This window comes from Mustela nigripes, chromosome 3 (genome assembly GCF_022355385.1).
Source record: "Mustela nigripes isolate SB6536 chromosome 3, MUSNIG.SB6536, whole genome shotgun sequence".
NCBI lineage: Eukaryota > Metazoa > Chordata > Mammalia > Carnivora > Mustelidae > Mustela > Mustela nigripes.
Window position 1 is genome coordinate 87,496,322 of NC_081559.1, and position 15,773 is coordinate 87,512,094.

At 35.4% G+C, this 15,773-nt stretch overlaps 1 long non-coding RNA gene across 1 annotated transcript; it reads right to left on the reverse strand.

Moving 5' to 3' along the window:
• Window positions 1-499: 499 nt before the first annotated feature.
• Window positions 500-15,469, reverse strand: LOC132013048 (uncharacterized). The gene is made up of 3 exons (XR_009402859.1): window positions 15,383-15,469; window positions 13,783-13,858; window positions 500-659 (listed from the first exon to the last, which is right to left on the reverse strand). It is a non-coding gene; the product is annotated as an uncharacterized LOC132013048 (long non-coding RNA).
• Window positions 15,470-15,773: the final 304 nt, after the last annotated feature.

Below are 15,773 nucleotides of genomic sequence, written 5' to 3' on the forward strand. Positions count from 1 at the left end.
AGACCTGTGTGATATCACAGAAGGTTTCATAGGGTGACATGATGGCAAACTTCCAAGGTCCCCATGGGACCTTACTAACTTGGTGAATTTATCTCAGCTTCCAAAAACTTATTTGTCCAATCATTTTAATTCTCATGTTACTAAGAAATACTCAAGACTTGATCAAAATAACTAAACTCAGAGGATATATAAAAATCAGAAAGTTAATTTATTAATTTACAACTGAAATATAATTTCTAAGGCTACTAAGGTATTTTTATCTTTTGGATGCTTCATTCTTTATGTAGGTAAAACAATAGATGGACATTGGGGAGGGTATGTGTTATGGTGAGTGCTGTGAAGTGTGTAAACCTGGCGATTCGCAGACCTGTACCCCTGGGGCTAATAATACATTATAAAGTTTATTAAAAAATTAAAAAAAATTTAAAAACACTAGAGTTGTCAATTTTTAATCATAAGTACAATTCCAAACTTCAGTAATTCCAAATATTTAGTAAATATCTGCATCAGCAGAAATAATATACTACATATTTAGCAATAGTATGGGAACCAGAAGAGAGACTTTCCAAAGTTCTGGACCAGTAGGTACTTCAGCCACCAGTTCTGCCAGCCATCATTCCTATAGTTAGTTGCTGAGTTGTGGTGCAGTCTGGCTTCACCTGTGGAAAGGACAACAGGGTAGCTCAGCTACACAAAAACCAATATGGAAGAATTTTGCTATTTTTAGCAACTGGTTCAGCTATCATGGTGCATAGTGACTATTTCCCCTGAATGTTGGAAATCTTTTTAAACACAGTAATATATTCCTTTTTTTCTGGTCTTGCTAATTTAAATGAATTATAACTACAACCTCCTTTAATGTTTAAGGTTGATGTTTAGAACATGAGTTACTGCAGCAATTTATACTAGAGATGCCTTCCAGTCTTCCAAACTGCACTAAATGATGCCAAGCTGCTATGATTTTTAGAATTCTTATATCTGCTCTGGAAAATCTTTTTTCTGTCTTTTCCTATCAGGGGTGTCACTTCTCATTTTTATCTTCATACTTTCCTCTACCAACAACCTTCCAGTTTCTCAGAAACTGAATCTAATTTAAGTCTACTCTGAGCAGGAAAACCTGGCCAATTTCTTAGATATATGTATAAATAATTATGAATAAATTCTAAATCATGGCTCAAGGAAATATTTTATGAGTAAAGAAGCATATATTTTAATTTCAGACCTTGTGACACATATGTTGTCTCTCTGGCACCTTCTGGATTACTTGAGGTCCTTTCATATATTAAAAATATTCTAGGGGCGCCTGGGTGGCTCAGTGGGTTAAGCTTCTGCCTTTGGCTCAGGTCATGATTTCAGGGTCCTGGGATCAAGCCCCACATTGGGCTTTCTGCTCAGCAGGGAGCCTGCTTCCCCCTCTTTTTGCCTGCCTCTCTGCCTACTTGTAATCTCTCTCTTTCTCTCTCTCTGTCAAATAAAAATAAAATCTTAAAAAAAAAATTGAGCTTAATTGATAGTAACCACTGGGTAAGATTATGCTTTACATTATTGCAGAGATTGAGAATCAGTAACCAACAAACCAAATCTAGTCAGCAGTTATGTTTCAACTGGCCAAGAAACTATTGGCTGTGGCAGTATATATATATATATATATATATATATATATATATATATATATATACATACATATTATGTATAATATGTATATATATTTTAAATATATATATTTATATAATTATATGTAAATATATATATTTAAAATATATGTATTTTAAGTTTTGGTAGTCAACATTTAAAATCAGAATATTTCAAATGTAAAACAGAAAGTATGACAATAATGGGCACATATATTGATGTAAAAATAGGTGGGAACTGAGTATCAGTTGCTTTCTTTAGATGGTGTTATGGGTTTCAATGTGTTCCCCAAAAAGATTTGCTGAAATCCTAACCCTCATTACCTCAGAATGTGATCTTATGTGGAAATAGGGTTGTTAAGGAGGTAATTAGTTAAGATGAGGTTTTACTGGAATGGGGTGGACCCCTGGTACAATATGACTGCTTTCCTTATAAAAAGAATGTTATGTGAAGAGATAGAGAAGGAAGAAGAAGACTGTGTGATGATGGAGACAAGATTGGAATTAAACAGTCAGAAGTCAAAAAACTCATGGAGCTAGCAGAAGCTGAAAAAGGCAAGGATGGATCATCCCACTAGAGAATTTGGAGGGATCATGGCCCTACCAACACACTGATTTCAGACTTTTATCCTGCAGAGCAATGAGAAGATATATTTCTGATGTCTTAAGCTACTCAATCTGTGGCACTTTATTGTGGCATCCCCAGGAACCTAATAGAGGTGGAATTTTCAGACAGCTATTTCTGACAGTATGGTTGACTACCTGATTAAAATTTCTCTACAAAAATCAATTAAATGCTGAATAGAGTATCTATAAAATCTTAACCACATATAGATAAAAGATAAAGCCTTGAACATGCAGGACACATAAAAAATGACCCTTACCAAAAGATGGCCCTTGACCATCAGTCAAAGCATGGAGTAGGTCATTCTTTCCACTCGCAAAGATCACGTGACAGAGATAGAATACTTCTCTGTTTCTGTCAAAACCTCAGGAAAAAACAACAACAAGAACAACAACAAACTGACCTAAGAATTTTAAACCACAGCCATATAACTTCCCTGAGTCTGGGCTTGGAATTTAAACTCCAGTAAAATTTCCTAGCAAGCTAAGAAATTAGATAACAAGTGATCAAAGGTGGATGACACTTTTAGATCAATAGAAAAATCCCTCTTGAAGAGGTCTTTAACTAAGGGCTTGAAAGATTCAGGTAGAGAAAACACATCAACCCCAGTAAATATAGTTTCTTGAATTTAATTATAATTGAAAAATCAATCACAAGACCGCCAAAACTCCCACAATACACAGATATAATCTACCAAATATAATTTGCCTAAAACATAAATTCAGTGTTAGACTTTCAAAAATTTCATATAATTATCAGACTAGATTATAAATTATTTTTAAAGGATTAAACAAGAAATAAAAGGGAAGGATATTCATTCAGCAACAAATATTTACTTCACTTAACATTTATGGAAGACCAACTATGTCAGGTGTTTCTCTGGTTACTGGGAATACAAAAATGAACCAACATCACCATTACTAGCCTTATCATTGTCTTCATGGAATTTATGTTCTAATTGTGAGAGATACATAAAGAAAAATTAACTGTTTCAAGGTGAAACATGCTCTTAATTAAAAGAAAGTAACGAATACAGATAAAGAGTCAAGTAAAATTGAAATGTGATTTCAATTTACACTGAAGATAAGGGAAGGCTTCACTGAGAAAGGGATACTTGAACATGACAAGAATAAGGAAGCAAGTCAAATGGAGCAAGTCAAATGGAGGAAGAATGTTCCAGGTAGAGGGAATCAAAAGTGCAAAGGCCCTAAAATGGTAATTGTGAAAACAATAAGGAAGCCTGTGAAGTTGAGTAAGACTGAGTGAGAGAAATCATTGTGGTGGATATAAGTAATAAGTATAAGTAATAAGTCTCATATATATATCTAAATATATATATAGAGAGAGTTTGAAGAGAAATGGCAGGTCAGAAAAGTAAGAGAACTATAGTACTACAAAGTATCAGAAAAGTATCAAAAGAACACAATTAAGGATCTCTCACAAGCAAACATATTTCTTAAAATGTGAAAATCAAATGCCTAATTAAACTGCAAATAAGACAAAGCTAAAGGGAGAATTAAGGAAATGAAAGGAAGCATTAAAGAAATGAAGCAAAAAACATCACTCAGAACGAAAGAGATAGGAGCACCTGAGTGGCTCAGTTGGCTAAGTGTCTGCCTTTGGCTCAGGTCATGATGCCAGAGTCCTGGGATCGAGCCCCACATCAGGCTCTCTTCTCAGCAGGGAGCCTGCTTCTCCCTCTCTGTCTCCCACTCCCCCTGCTTATGTTCCCTCTCTTGCTGTGTCTGTCTCTGTCAAATAAATAAATAAACTCTTAAAAAAAAAAAAGGAAAGAGATAAAAACATAAAAGGTGAAGTAAAAAAGATTAAAAAAAAAAAAACCCTAAGATAAAATGAAGATGTCTCACATATTTCTAATCAGCATTCTAGAAGTAGAGAATAAGATTAGAGATAGGCCATATTTGAAATGATAGTAAATTAAATTTTTTCAGAAATTTTGATTTACATGACTCTTCACACTCAGGAAGTACAATGAATCCTAAGCAGAATAAATAGAATTAGGTACATACCCAGCCATAAATTCCAAGTTCCACTTGCCATTAGTCAGGTGTCTTACCTGTTACATTAATTCAGTTTACCAGCAAGTTTCCTTAAAAGCATATGAATTTGTGGACTAAGTTCCAAGTCTATAGTCATAATTAAAATGTATTAACTCTTCTAGCTAAAAGATATGTTTATTATGAGGCACTTGCCAAAAGAAGTGAAAACAAATGTTGACATTTCTTTTTCATTATCTCCATCTGTTCCCTCTAACCTTTTTGACTTTAAGAGAAGGGAGATGGAAATGGGTGGAGACGGAGAAATCAGGCTGCCTCCAGATATTCAAAAATGAATGACTGCTCTTGTAGGTGAAAGAGTTTCTAGATTTCAATGTTTTTTTAGATGACTACCACTGACTACAGAAATTCAAGATTGTTCTTGATTGTGTGATCTTGGAGAGGCTTATCTGATGGTTTTATTTACTCAAGTCTGTGTGACTGTGATATTAATACCAGAAGCTACGACATCCAGTTCCAAATTTCAGCATCTGCCTAAGGTAGGATTTTTCTCTTGTGATATGTCAAGCCACCTGTCTTTTCTTCTCTGTACATTTGGTTAATCCTTACTTATTACCAGAAATTATTTCTTGAACTTAAAACTTTTTCCAACATATGCTTATCATTTTTCTTAACTCACTGTTTTTCTTAATATTAGGTAATTTAGATAGATGACATTTTACATCTTGACTTCCAATATGCAAGACTTCTGATTTACAAAGTTAGAAATTACACACACACACACACACACACACACACACACACAGAGTAATCTATTCTAAGATATAATATTTTTAAAGCACACTTTTTCTGGAGGTAGAGATAATAAAAAATATTGTGACTGGTAAGTTCAGAGGCCTCTGGTAAGTGAGAATTTCCACAATTTTCTCACCCCGATGCATGCAATTTAACTTAAGAAATTAAAGCATAGGGGCGCCTGGGTGGCTCAGTGGGTTGAGCCTCTGTCTTCGGCTCAGGTCATGATCGCAGGGTCCTGGCATCGAGCCCCGCATCGGGCTCTCTGCTCAGTGGGGAGCCTGCTTTCTCCTCTCTCTCTCTGTTTGCCTCTCTGCCTACTTGTGATCTCTGTCTGTCAAATACATAAATAAAATCTTTTAAAAAAAAAGAAATTAAAGCATAGATTCACTTGGTAGAAAAAACAAAGCCAATAAACAATTAGGGTTTTATTTTTTTCAAAGTTAAGAAGCATTTTTAATTTTTAAAACAAATGATAAATGCTCATGATTAGTACTGCTCTAAAATGAATTCTTTAGCTGAATTTTCCTTTTCACTGACCTGATTCTGGCCATAGCACTTATACTGTAGAGTTTAATGTGCTGTGTCAGTTAGAGTTCAAGCAGAGAAAGAGAATTAGGAGGAGCTATATATATTAAGAGAAATATATTACAAGATTATGGGAACTGGCAAGGCAAGTCAGAAATCTGCAGGGTAGGCCATCCTGAAGGACAGTCTGGGAACTATGGAGCACAGGATGAGATTGCTATCCCCAGACAGAATTTTTTCTCCAGGGAAGCCTTGGCTCTTCTCTCTAAGGAGTTAGGGAGCAGCTGACCAAGAACTTGTACAATCAAAGTACAGAGACAGTAGGGTGCAAAACTACACCTCAAGTCCCTTACCATGTGCTACATTGTCCAACTAGACTTCATTTGCAAAACCCAAATTCAAAGATGATCTTTTAAGAATATCAAGACAATGGCCATAAAGCATTAAAGCCAAGCACATGGTCTCCTTCTGAGCATAGAACCTTCATGCGTCTAGGCAGCTAGCCCTGGGCTTGAGACTGATAACACATGTCTCCCACAGGGCGGGGCTTTCCAAAGAAGAAGGAGAACATTTACTTACATGGGGAAACACCTTCTAACCAAACACCTTCTAATCCAACTGTACCACCATGGTGGATTAGCTCTGCATCAGTGAAGGTCCACTAATGACCCATTATAACAATTCCTTCAGTCTGGAGACAAGTACAGGTAGGGGATAAATATGAGACTTGGTCTTCCTTTTTCTCATTCATTTATTCACTCAACCAACAAACATGTATTTGTTAAAATACTACAATGCACTAATCTCCCTGCTAGTTTATGGGGACTCAACTAGAAAAAAAAAAGAATGGTTTCTTCCTTGGAAAATTTTATTCTTTAACATAATAATTTATTATTCCCTATAGTTCTTGGAAAACAGCTAAACAACCCAATGCATATTTAACATAAAATAAACATCCCATTTGACTGACCAAATGTAGGAATGTGAGAGCAGAACTATAGGTAGCATGTAAATGAACCTTAACCTTAAAACAAACCCCATCTTTCAGAATTTATTTCAGCACTCCTAAAATTTACCAATTTAACGCATCCATTTTTTTCCTACACAGAAGCATTAAACTCATACTGGTGTGATTACCTCAGGAAGAGGTAATGAAGGAGAGATTGTATTTGAGATTTTTTAGCCTTTCCGCATATTCTGTCATGGAAATACTTAAGATGTGGCAAAAAAAAAAAAAAAACAAAAAACAAAAAAACAGTTGTTTTTAAAAGGTCACTTAAAATAACAATAAACAACATTCCCAATATTGAGAAAAGTCATATGCTTGGTTTTGCATGTAATATTAGGAACATATTCAATTATGAGTCATAGAAAACCCTAATTAGTGGCTTAAATAGGTTAGGGTTTCTCCTTCCCACATGCTAAAAACTCCAGAGATAGAGATGGAGTGGTCATTGGCTCAGTGGTACATTTTGGGCAGTTGTCTCTAAGATTCTAGTGGCCCTTCCCTTGTGTATTGCTTCATTCTGATGTAATTACCAGTATTACATCACAAAGGTAGAGGGCACTCAGTCAACATTCATTCCTATCCTTATACTGAACAATTCTGAGAATAAATATGCTTTATTTGTGCTAATTCAATTCTAAGATGAAACAAATATTCCCATTTCTCTGCTAAATAATACTGAGACTAGGCAAAAATCAGTTAACTATTTGTTTCAGCAAATACTTGTTCCTGGATAAGATAACGTATGGAGACAGACTCTTGCTTATCAAGGCTTACTTCAAGACTCTCACCTCTTGGGGCGTCTGGGTGGCTCAGTGTGTTAAGCCTCTGATTTCGGCTCAGGTCACAGTCTCAGTGTCCTGGGATCGAGCCCCTACAGCGGGCTCTCTGCTTGGCAGGGAGCCTGCTTCCGCCTCTCTCTCTGCCTACTTGTGATTTCTCTCTCTCTCTGTCAAATAAATAATAAATAAAATCTTAAAAAAAAAAAAAATTCTCCCTCTTGGTGTTCATCAATCCGCAACTATAATGTTGTATGCCCTGACATTTCAGACTGTAAAACTCGAAAAATTTCCTCCTCTAACCTCCCCTTCTGAGACTTTCAGAGACTCTTCTGCTAAGAGTCTCTGAAAGAAGTATTCTCTCTCACTGCAGGGTAATCAACAGGTTTTTCTGAAAATCATTTTGTTGATTGGATACACCAGAACTTGAAGGGCATCAAGTATATATGTTCCATTTTCTGGGAAATCAAGTTCCCAGAAATAATTACCATAGACTTTTGTTTTGATTTAACTGGTCAGAACTGGCTCTAACTAAAATAAAAGGTCGGGGAGTGGGTAAACAATCAAGATGTATCACCTGCAGATTTCCACATGGTAACTATAAAGGAAACAGGGCTTATTTTAACAAGAGAGAAAGTGAGGAACAAATGGATACCCAATATGCGATTACATCATGGTCGTCTTTTCCAGAATAACCAGAAAAAACTTCATTCAAAAGCTCATAAGGAAAAATTTTCAGAAAAAAGTCTTAAATTTAGGACCTTAATCAGAAAAAGTATTGAAATATAATTATATATTCTTGTAAATGGAAGGAAAGATCTCACCCATCCCTAGCTTAAATATAAATAAATAATTAGAAGAGAAGATCAAAGAGAACTAATGTGTAAATGTTTTACATAAAAATAATAACTTCTCTGTGAAGGATAAATGCCTAGCAAACTAAAAGACAAAAAAAAAAAATGTGTTCTTCTGCAGAGTTTAGACTGCAGTATTTCAGAGAATTGGTATTTTTCTTTAGGCGAGTGCATTTATGTGTATGTGTGCAAACACACATTTGGTTGAAGAATTATACAATAAAGAATTGAAAAAAAATGCAATAGTCATGTGATATTTCACAATTCAGAATGATAAGAGAGATTGGAATAGACCCTATCTTGGTGACCAAGGGTGTCAACAGAATTTACTGTATTTTATATTAAAGCTCTCCCCCCCTTTTTTTTTCCATAGTCCTCTCCCCATCACATCGTTCTGTCTTTCCCATCTCACATACAAATAGATATCGGGGAATTATTTCAGACTAAAACTCAAATCTATCATGTGGATAACTGCTCTCAACTGTTCAAAGATGGGTGGCAAATCTCACAGGGGGAGATTAAAGAGGGAGAATATGGAATCCAACAATACAGCCAGGAGATCAGATAGCTGAATGTCTTAGCTATGTTTCAATGGGCATAGAAAGTCATATTTATGACACAAGTTTATTGAAAATTTGGATAAATTATATGGCATTACATTATAGGAAATGGTGTCTAAAGAAACTCAAATACACACATAAAACCTTTGGAAGTGGTATGGTGGAACTGATGTGTAGACCAATAAGAGAAAGGGTGGCCTGCTTCACATGTCCCACTGAGAAGGCACAGGTATATACAGATGGTTGTGTTCAGCTATTGCAGCAAAGTGAGCAGGGATATATATATATATACATGGCTGGGCTGAATGAGATGGAAAACTAAAAAAATAGTCCAAGATCAAAATACCTGCTTCTTGTCCAATAAAGAGAGGTCTGTGCAGGTGGGATGATAAAAGGATGGCTGGGCAGAAATGGATGAACTGTTTGGTTTACATTCTATCATACTCATGTATTGCAGAACTCCAAGGATTTCCCAAAGACACATGGGCTGCAAATGATTAACCCTGATTCTATTCACAAATGGTAAACTGCAGAGTCTATGACTGTTTTCATCAATGAGTTCTGATGGTCCCTGTCGCCTCCTCTTCTCTGAAAAATCTATACCATATTAAACTTCTTTTCTGAATCCCCCTTCTCATCCATGTGCTTTATGTTCTATGCACTTGTTTTATGGACTTTCTGTTAAGAGCAAAGCCATGTACTTTCTTTGAATCCCCTCTAGTAGCCAACACAGCATTGAAGACAGTATTTTTTGCTGAATTAATACCTACTAAATTAAATAAATGAAATAATTCTGAAGACAATGAATATATTTAGACCAAATGTATTTAAAATACCTAGAACACAGCTTAGACTTTTTTCCATAAAAAAGAGGTTGGCAAGACAGGTAATTTATAGTGGCAATGGATAACATGATAACACAAATGTGTATTATCTTTAAAACCTCTTTTATAACCACTGAATCTGAAAATAGTAGACTTATGTATGTTTGGGAAAATTTGTCAATTTTTTAAAAAAATCTTTTAATTTCTTCAAATTTGTATATTAGTAAGTATTTACCTAATTCACTGGGGGAAAACGTCATTAATTCAAGATCACTGTCATTATCTCAATATACACTTAACTAGAAACAAGATTAACAATTTTAATAATATATTTGTAGGAGAGACGCTGGTTAAGAACTATTATGGTATCTTCCTCTCAAATAGTATCAAAATCCAACTTTTACCCAGTAAGTATCTTTCACCACCTTCGTAAGGTGACCTTAGCTGCTATTTTTCACAATATTAAAATATTAAGAGCTGTATAATGTCTTTAAAAATTTATTATAAAGAAAATATTAATATTTGGAGGGATATTCCACCACTGTATTTCTACAAAAAGATGTCATTTAAAGGATTTAAGCTTACCCAGTGTTAAAATATTAATGTAGTTACTTGGCCCACTCTTCTTTCTACTGATTATTTGTCTCATTTTTAATAACAAAGGTCCATTTGCTTTTTTCCTCCCAGCCTAATTTTCCTCTTTGGCATGATGCCCAATTGAGTCATTTGGAGCTTCTGAAGACATGATAAAAGTAGGAGTAGAGGTGTGAACTGTATTTAATTAAATTCTGTTCAGGGCAAATAAGTAGCAGGGTGATTAATTGCTGTTCACACACCTTTCAACTACTTTTGGCAAAAGACTACTGGAAAAGGCCTGCTGTTAACTTAATAATCACCAGGGCTCTTTCATGTTTTTAGAGAAAACCTGGCTAGAGTTCACTATCTTAACTCTGCATATCCATGACCCTCTCCTGACACACCAACTGTTACACTTAAAAGTTTTGTAAAAAGCTAGAGGAATTTCTCTCCATTTGAAAATAATAGCAACAATCTGCACACTATGAATAACCATGTACCTAAGTGGATGTATTCTCATCTCTTCTTTCTCTTAATATAAAAAGAACATATTACCAAGGCATTTTACACATTTTTAGTTCCCCTACATAAATAATACAAAGGGGGTACAAAAGTAAAAAGAAAAATATGCATTTGTTTCCTATTGTAAAATATGTGCTTGTAACTAAGTTCATTTTCTGCTATTAAACATTTATCATGCACACATAATCAGTGCAGTTATCAGGAATCCTTATTAAACCAGAAAATGAATACTGAGAAATATCATAATTAAACACTGTTTTAATTCACTTGTGAAAAAACAGAATGGAAGCTGGTGGTATTGATGTTACAGTACTAATTGTATCTCCTATCACAATGCCGTAATCAACTTTCAACAATGCGCATGAATAACACAGCACTAGACATGAATTGCAATTAATAATTTAAAATATGTAAAGAATGAGATTCCACCAAACAGAAGTTGGACATCATTAGATGAAAAATAGGTAAGAACAACCGATATAGGGTGGTTAATAGTAATTGCCTTTCAACTGGGATGAAATGTTATAGTTCCTACACGCCCACCCACATACACATATAGATTTGCAATTACTACTTTCTGAAAATCAATAATATTATGAAATTTGCCAGCAATGTGTATATAACCTAGGGAGCAGTATTTATTTTTCTTCATTTTCGTAATAATGTCTAAGTCAAACAGACCAATTTAACAAGGTTGTTAAATAAGTGAAGTAGAACGAAAGATGTAACTGATAGGTCTGGGAGGAATATTTTGTGTTAGCCTATTTTTTAATTTTATTTATTAATTCTTTTGCATAAATCTCTGGTCTGTGCTGGAATAACTGCTGCCCCCAAATTTCTTTTTTTCTTTTTTTTTTTTTTTTGGCCCCCAATTTCTTACTGCGTCTAATTTACTGTCTCTGTAGAGTTTACACGCACAGATGTATCTCAAACAATATGAGATCAAATGCATTTAATATTCTTTGACCCAAGGAGAGCAAACTTTTATGGGTTTAGTTTTTGATGGGTAGATTTTCAACATCCTATTTTTGCCAAGGAGTCTATAAAGCAACATCATTGAGACTGTCAGCTTCCCTGACAAGATAACTTGAAAGCAAAATTGTGTGAAGTAGAGGAGTTTGAGTTCACCCCAGGCTCAGTAAATTGCACAAATAGCAGTTTAATCTGCAGGGTGTCCAAGCCAATAATAAGGGGAAGCTGAGTCAGGGTTTGGGCAGAGAAATCTTTTTTTTTTTCCTTTTTTGTGTGTTGATTAGTTTTGAACTTTTTCAAGCTGCCACGTAAGATTCCAATTTTTACTGCCTTTAAACATTCTAGGTTTTCTTGGGCATAATTAGGATTATATTGTCAGATCAAAGTTTTAGGAGATATTTGCTACTAATGTTTTACATAAAATCAAAGCAGGTTTCATTTTTAAAAAGAGGATTAACATTCAAAAAAATACCAACTTTTGCACATTTCTCACAAAGCTAATTATCCTCCCTGAAAATACTTGATGTATTAATGTTAAATGGGCTATAACTATAACTATATAGAGATATGTCTAAATTTTACACAATAAATAAAAACGAATACTATGCAGTCAAGGTCAGAGGCTCTGCAATCAAACAAACATGATACAAATGTCATATTCTGCAGTTTAATGATTGTATGGCCTTGGGTCCTTAGTTTATACTAATAAACTCACTTTTTAAATATTTTATTTATTTATTTGAGAGAGAGAGAGAGCACAAGCAGAGGAAGAAGCAGGCAGAGGGAGAAGCAAGCTCCTTGCTGAGCAAGTAGCCCATGTGGGACATCATCCCAGGACCTGAGCCAAAGGCAGATGCTTAACTGACTGAGAAAACCCAGGTGTCCATATAATATCCTCACTTTTAAAATGGGATAATGATACTTCTATGATAACATGGTTATGAAGATTTAAAGAATAAGGGCACTTGTAATAAATAAATAAATAAATAAATAAATGTATATAAATACATATATATGTTTAAAGAAAGAATGTTGCTGATTGTATGTTCTAAGGAAGTAATTAGAACACCACTGGAAATGTTTGATTGTTATGTTTTTTAAAGAGGGAATGCACTATAATGGGCATTTATTTATTTTAAAGATCTATTTATTTGAGAGAGAGAGCATGAGCAGGAGGGGCAGAGGGAGAGGGAGAGAGAATCTCAAGCAGACTCCTTGCCAAGTGCAGAGCCTGGCCCAGGGCTCAATCTCCTCATGCCCTGAGGAGATCATGACCTGAAGTATAAAACCAAGGGTCAGACACTTAACCAAATGAACCACCCAGGCATCCCCATAATGGTTATTTATGATAACGATCTAGATTATGAATACAGGTAATATTTTAGCTTGGTGTGATGTAATATTTGGATTTTGAAAAACAGGGCAACTGGAGTGAAGGATTTTAGAAGTAACACAAATGAGATAATGGAGAAGGGTCAAGATAAAAAAAAGACATGAAGTTAAGTTAAATAAAGATTAAATTCTGGGACACCTGGGTGGTTCAGTCAGTTAAACATCTGCCTTCATTCGGCTCAGGTCATGATCCCAGGATCCTGGGATCAAGTCTCCCCCACCACCCCCGTCGGGCTCCCTGCTGGGCAGGAAGGCTGTTTTACCTTCTGCCTGCCACTTCCCCTGTTTCTGCTCTCTCATTCTCTCCTGCAAATAAATAAAGTTTTAAAAAAACAAAAACAAAAAACAAAACCCCCAAAAAACAAAGAGTAAGTTCCAACAATAGTGTAGTCCAAAGTGAATTATTTCCAGTAATAAATTCCAATACCAGATGACTGAAGGACATTAAGCTGAATGGATGTAATAAGCTATTTTCTGTCCTGTGTTGTTATAATCATGCCTTGTTACTTTCAGTCCTTTGCTAAAACTTTTTGTCTACTTGAATGTATTAAAAATGCTTCAAGGACTTAAAGATAAAGACAACCAAATATGAAGAGAGGATAATTGGTGACAAAATGGTAAACTAGATCAATAATTCAGTAGGAGCAGGAATTTCAAAAGAGATACTGAAACTAAGAGAATATGAGATTCATGTACTCACCTATCCTCCCATTCTTCCATTTTGGATTCCTTAGAAATAGCTGTAAGGTTGCTTATCTTTCCACCGAATAGGCAACCTGGTAAATTGTAAAAATATTAAAGAGTTGAAAGAGGACCTAGTCTTTTCTTCAACCGCCTCCATTTTGACGTTAGTCTGTACTTTCTAACCAATTAAGTTCTTTACAGCTTCTTTTTCTTTTTCTTTTTTTAAAATATTTTATTTACTTATTTGACAGACAGAGATCATAAGTAGGCAGAGAGGGAGGCAGAAAGAGAGAGGAGGAAGCAAGCTCCCTGCTGAGCAGAGGGCCCAATGCAGGGCTCGATCCCAGGACCCTGAGATCATGACCCGAGCCAAAGGCAGAGGCTTAACCCACTGAGCCACCCAGGTGCCCCTCCAGCTTATTTTTCAACTCAAGCAAAAGACATGCTGGGAAAACCATCTTGTGGTGGGGATAGAAACTACCTCACAAGCATTACAACTTCCCTGAAGCCAGCAAGACCTAATACAAGTGACCCCAAGACAATGTTTCACTTGACCTTTTCTGCCCACCTACACATACCCACTGGTTTTGTCCCATATTTTTCTTATATAAACCTAGGGGTACGGTCAGCACTTTGGAGATAGCCTAGGACATTAGTTTGCTGTTTTCCTAGTGTTGGCCTCACTGAACTAAATTTCTGTTAAACCACCACTTGTCTCTCCACTTTTGGATTTTGTCAGTGATGAGTGGCTGGAACCTGGTCTGTTTGGGAACCCACAGCCATGTGCTTTTGCACCCCTGTGCTCTGGTTGCAGTGTATGATTCTAGAAGCCTGGAAGTCTTGGGATCCTTAGGTTATACAGTCAAAATAGATCTCTTTCTTATAATAGAGCTTGAGAAACTCCAGTAGTGGAATTTTCATATGTTGTTTTTCTTCACTGAACTCCTTCAAAACCTACACAGCACTGAATAATTATTTCTTAAAAGAATCCCCATGTTTTCACATAAAAGGCCTTAAAAATATTAGTTATATTAGTTCTTATGCTTTCTGATATTGATAGTCTATCAATATATTCTAAAAGGCCTTATTTACTTTGAATCTTACTTTCCATTGGTTTTATTATTAAACTGCAAACTAGTGAAAGAAAACAAAAAATTTCCAAAGATTAAATTTACAAAATTTTGCAAGGAAAGGACATTGGTAGAGTTAGTTATATTAGTCATAATTGTGTTCCAGCAAACTGGTCCTATTGAGAATAGTGTGAAATTTGTACTGCATTGTGATAAAACAACAGCAAAATATATTTGAGAAGTCAATGCTGGTTCTCAGACTACTTTTAAGATTGTCTTTGTATTAAGTACAGATATTTGTGAAAATGAATTAGGAGACTTCATTTAAAGTGGAGTTAGGGGTGCCTTTGTGGGGCAGTCAGTTAAGCATCTACCTTCGGCTCAGGTCATGAACCCAGGGTCCTGGGCGCCAGCCCCATGTCAGGCTCCCTGTTCCCGACTCTCCTTCTCCCCTACTTCTGCTCTCTAGCTCTCTTTCTCTGTATATCTCCAATAAATAAATAAAATCTTTTAAAAAATAAATAAAGTAGAGTTGGGAACACTCACATGTGTACCTCTTATAGCCTGCATGACCAGCAGGAGAAAGGAAGATCTTATCCTCACAAGAGAGAACACTTTTCACATAAGACTTTCATCTTCTGCTTTTAAAAAAACAAGGAAGATCTCTCCCTGCCACAACTCACTAATAACTGCTTGCAGCCAATGACAAGGACCCATAACCTCCAACTCTTCTCCAATGAACTTCTGTTCAAAAGAACACTTCTCAATTTCCTCCTAAAATCTAAAGAAAAGTTCACCTTCCCTTTTTCGTCAGACTTGGCTATGGTTTGCCACAAATTGCTTGTCCCAAATTGCAACTTTTCTGCTATTCCCAAATAAAATCATTTTGCTAATAACTTTCTATTGTATTTTTAACATTGACAATATGAATTAGACT